The sequence below is a fragment of the Equus quagga genome, chromosome 19 (assembly GCF_021613505.1).
Source record: "Equus quagga isolate Etosha38 chromosome 19, UCLA_HA_Equagga_1.0, whole genome shotgun sequence".
Lineage (NCBI taxonomy): Eukaryota > Metazoa > Chordata > Mammalia > Perissodactyla > Equidae > Equus > Equus quagga.
The window spans coordinates 17,527,689-17,532,439 of record NC_060285.1 but is presented as its reverse complement, the minus strand read 5'-3'; positions in this window follow the sequence as shown (position 1 = coordinate 17,532,439).

The window sequence follows — 4,751 nt, the reverse complement described above, 5'->3', positions numbered from 1 at the left end:
TATCTAGGAATAAATTTAACCAAGGAGGTGAAAGACCTATATAATGAAAACTATAAGACATTATTGAAAGAAATCAAAGACATAAAGAAATGTAAAGAAATTCCAAGCTCACGGGTTGGAAGAATAAACATAGTTAAAATGTCCATATTACCTAAAGCAATATACAGATTTAATGCAGTCTCAATCAGAATCCCAATGACACTTCACAGAAATAGAACAAGGAATCCTAAAATTTATATGGAACAACAAAAGACCCTGAATAGCCAAAGCAATCCTGAGAAAAAAGGCCAAAGCTGGAGGTATCACAATCCCTGACTTCAAAATATACTACAAAGCTATAGTAATCAAAACAGCACAGTACTCATACAAAAACAGACACACAGATGAATGGAACAGAATTGAAAACCCAGAAATAGAACTACACATCTATGGACAGCTAATCTTTGAAAAATGAGCAATGACCATACAATGGAGGAAGGAAAGTCTCTTCAATAAATGGTGTTGGGAGAACTGGACAGCCACATGCAAAAGAATGAAAGTAGACCATTATCTCACACCATATACAAAAATTAACTCAAAGTGGATTAAGGACTCGAATGTATGACCTGGAACCATAAAACTCCTAGAAGAAAATATAGACAGTACACTCTTTGACATCAGTCTTAACAGTATCTTTTCAAATACCATGTCTACTCAGGCAGGGGAAACAACAGAAAAAATAAACAAATGGGACTACATCAGACTAAAAAGCTTCTGCAAGGCAACAGAAACCAGGAACAAAATGAAAAGACAACCCACCAACTGGGAGAAAATATTTACAAATCATATATCTGACAAGGGGTTAATTTCCTATATAAAGAACTCAAACAATTCAACAACAACAAAAACCTGATCAAAAAGTGGGCATAAGATATGAACAGACATTCTTCCAATAAAGATATACAGCTGGCCAACAGGCACATGAAAAGTTGTTCAACATCACTAATTATTAGGGAAATGCACCTCAAAACTCCAATGAGGTATCACCTTAAACCCATCAGAATGGCTATAATTAACAAGATAAGAAATAACAAGTGTTGGAGAGAATGTGGAGAAAAGGGAGCCCTCATCCACTGCTGGTGAGAATGCAAGTTGGTGCAGCCACTATGGAAAAAAGTATGGAGATTTCTCAAAAAATTAAAAATAGAAGCCCATATGATCCAGCTATCCCACTACTGGATATTTATCCAAAGAATATGAAATCAACAATTTAAAGAGATTTATGCACCCCTATGTTCATCACAGCATTATCCACAATAGCCAAGGCGTGGAAGCAACTCAAGTGCCCATCAATGGACGAATGGATAAAGAAGATGTAGCGTATATATATGCATACATATATACACACAGTGGAATGCTACTCAGCCATAAAAAAGACAAAATAGTGCCATTTGCAATGACATGGATAGAGCTTGAGGGTATCATGCTAAGCGAAATAAGCCAGACAGAGAAAGACAAACACAGTATGATTTCACTCATATGTGGAAGATAAACAAACACATGGACAAATAGAACAGATTAGTGGTTACCAGAGGGGAGGGGGGTGGGGGCAGGGTGAAAGGGGTAAAAGGGCAAATATGCATGGTGATGGATAAAAACGAGACTATCGGTGGTGAGCATGATGCAGTCTGTACAGAAACTGGTATACAATAGTGTACACCTGAAATTACACAATGTTATAAGCCAAAATGACCTCAATAAAATAATTAAGATGGAAGAAATTTAAAGATGTCTTAGAATTAAAGAAAGATAAGTGGTTGTAGATTGAAACAAACGATAGAGTTCAAATAGAAGACATCAGGAAATGCTTATCTAGACACATTAGTGAAATTTAAGAATAACAGACAAAATAACAATTAGAAAACTTCCAGAGGGAGACCGTAGATTATCAGGAGAGGAACGACAAGCAGACTGATATTAGACATCTCAATAGCAACACTGCACGCAGGAAGACATTTGAATACTATTTTTAAGATAATGAGGCAAAACAAGTTTGAACCTAGATTTTTACATTCAGCCAAATTGTCTTCAGATGTAATGGCAAAATAAAAAAAATCTCAGTCTTATAAAGCCTCAGAAATATTGCCACACAAAGACCCACACTGAAAACATTTTTGGGGGATGTATTCAAATGAAAATAGAACCAAACCAGGAGGTGCTTCAAGAGATATCCAAAGTAAGTGTAGTGAAATGTATTGTTAACATTTGTTATTATAAAAAATAAAGTTAATAAATAAACTCATAAATATTAAATAAACCAAATAAACTCATAACTAAAATTCTAGATAATGTGAACAAGATAGGAGGTAGGGAGAGGGAGACCAAGAGTCATAAAAATGTGCTATGATTCTTTCCTGTTAAAGGGAAGAAATAGGTGTTAACAAAAAAAAAGAAAAAGAAGGAGGAACTAGACAAATTGATACAAATTGAAATTTTAAAAAGTGGTAGAAATAATATAAAATATATGAGAAAATTACAATAATGTAAGTGGACTAAACTTTCCAGTTACAAGATATTTTTAGATTAAATAAAAAAATATAATCCAATTTTATACTGTCTATAAGAGACAGTATAAAATGACCTAATAATGGTTATATATAGAGTTTTGCACCCAGCAATTAGAAAAATATACATTCTTTTCAAGCAAATATGGGGCATTTCTATAAAAAATAATCATGTACTAAGTCATAAAGTAAGTCAACATATTTCAAAGAAATCTCTCACTACATAATACAATTATTTAGAAGTTGCTAACAAAAAGACAAATAGAAATCTCCATGTATTTGGAAATTAAAAAGTATGCTTCTGAAGGTAATGAAGCAGCTTAAAGTAGACTACTTCTCTTACAAGAACAACTAGAAAAGCTGGATAACATGAAAAAAATCTGTTTAAGGACATGAGAGAACTTCAGAGTCAGCCAAGACTTGAGGGACCAAAATCCTAGAAAAGAGAGAATCACACAGAGATTAGTTGACATTCTGTAGTCACTTCCCCTCCAGAAGATTTGCCAATTCTGGACATGGCACAAGACCCTGAAAAATCAGGGAGAGGGTCTAGGCAGAAGGGCTCATAATAAGAGTTAGACCTTGTAGCTGTCCTGTAGGGTTGAAAGACAAAAAGTAGAGGCCAAGGGACCAAGGTCCCAGAGAGAAGGGAGAAGCCGTGAACTGAAACTATATAAGGTCAATTTCCCCCTCAAGATGTTTGCAGATTTCTGGAACTGCATAAGGCAATAGGCAAGCAGAAAGTCTCTGGAATTGCAATCTTGTGGTATTGGGGAGGAGTCCTGAATAAAACTTTTACATCGCAATTTCCAGACCTTCCTGCAGTCAGTGTTCCTGCTAAATAGCATCTTTATCTTGTTCTCCCAAGGACTCTCTGAGTTTCCTGGTAACTCCACAACCTGGATTTCTCAGGATCCACCCTTGGAGAGGAAAGTCATTTCCTACCACCACCCCTGCCCCCGCCATCTGCACCAAGGCTGTCTCGGCCTTGGTAAGCAGTCAAAGCTCGCCAAACTCATGTTTTCCTTAACTCAACAGTCTTTCTTACAGTTGTGTTAATCTAGTTAGTAACATATGGAGTTGTTCCCATTATCCCACTTCATGTTTCCTCTCAGGAGGTACCAAGGTAGTGTAATAAATAAAATCACATTCTAACACTTAGTATACCATTTACCTGAACTTTCTCCTCTTGTAAGCACCACGGATGCTCTTTGCCTAAGAAACCATTGCTTTCCCTAGCTGAATTGTCATTTGCAATTACGCAATAATTTAGTAACGAAATTCTATTTGTAGGCTAACCTGTCCTCTGTTTGGCTGTCTCTGGTAGCTAGATTTTAAGATGGTCCTTGCTTCCTGGTATTTGTGCTCTTGTCTCATGTCATGCTCTTGTGTCTCATGTTGTCCTCTACCATATCAAACAGGGCTGATCTGTGCAACCAACAAGATATTGCAGAAATGACAGTGTGTGACTTTTGAGGCAAGGTCATAACAGACATCCTGGCTTCCACCTTGCTCTTTCTTGGATCATTTGCTCTGGGGGAAGCAGTTGAAATGTTATGAGGACACTCAAGCAGCCCATGGAGGAGGAACTGAGGCTTCCTGTAAGCAGCAAGCACTATGTGAGTGAACCATCGTGGAAGCCAATCCTTCAGCCCCAGTCAAGCCTTCAGATGAATGCAGCCCTACCCAACATCTTCAGTACAACCTCATGAGAGATGGGGCTAGAACTACCCAGCTAAGGGGCTCCAGAGTTCCAAACTCATAGAAACCATGTGAGATAATAAATTTTTGTTGTTGTTTTGCACTGCTAAATTTTGGGGTAATTTGTTATGCTGCAATAGAGATGATTACACTGTCCTCTTTCCTTTTTTCAATTCTTGAGTTCTTTCCCCTCTTTTCCTTCATATGGCTCTCAGGTGAGCATCAATGTAATTGAGTCCTTTCCATGGGTCACATCTCTGAGCATTTATGGAGCACTCATCTTCTTTTAGCAATTGCCTATTTCAGAGAAGGATTCAGTGATGGAAAGATTCTTCGTTAATATTGTTTTGTTCTTCTCCCAACATGCAGCACAGGGACTTTAACTTGCCGTGTTAAATGTGGCCTTGGTGCCCATCCCTTGGGAGAGTGTACCTCAGGGGGACTCAAGTCTCGATCTTGCCTTATCGTTGATGAAAGCCACACAAATGGAAGCAGGTAATTTGGGCT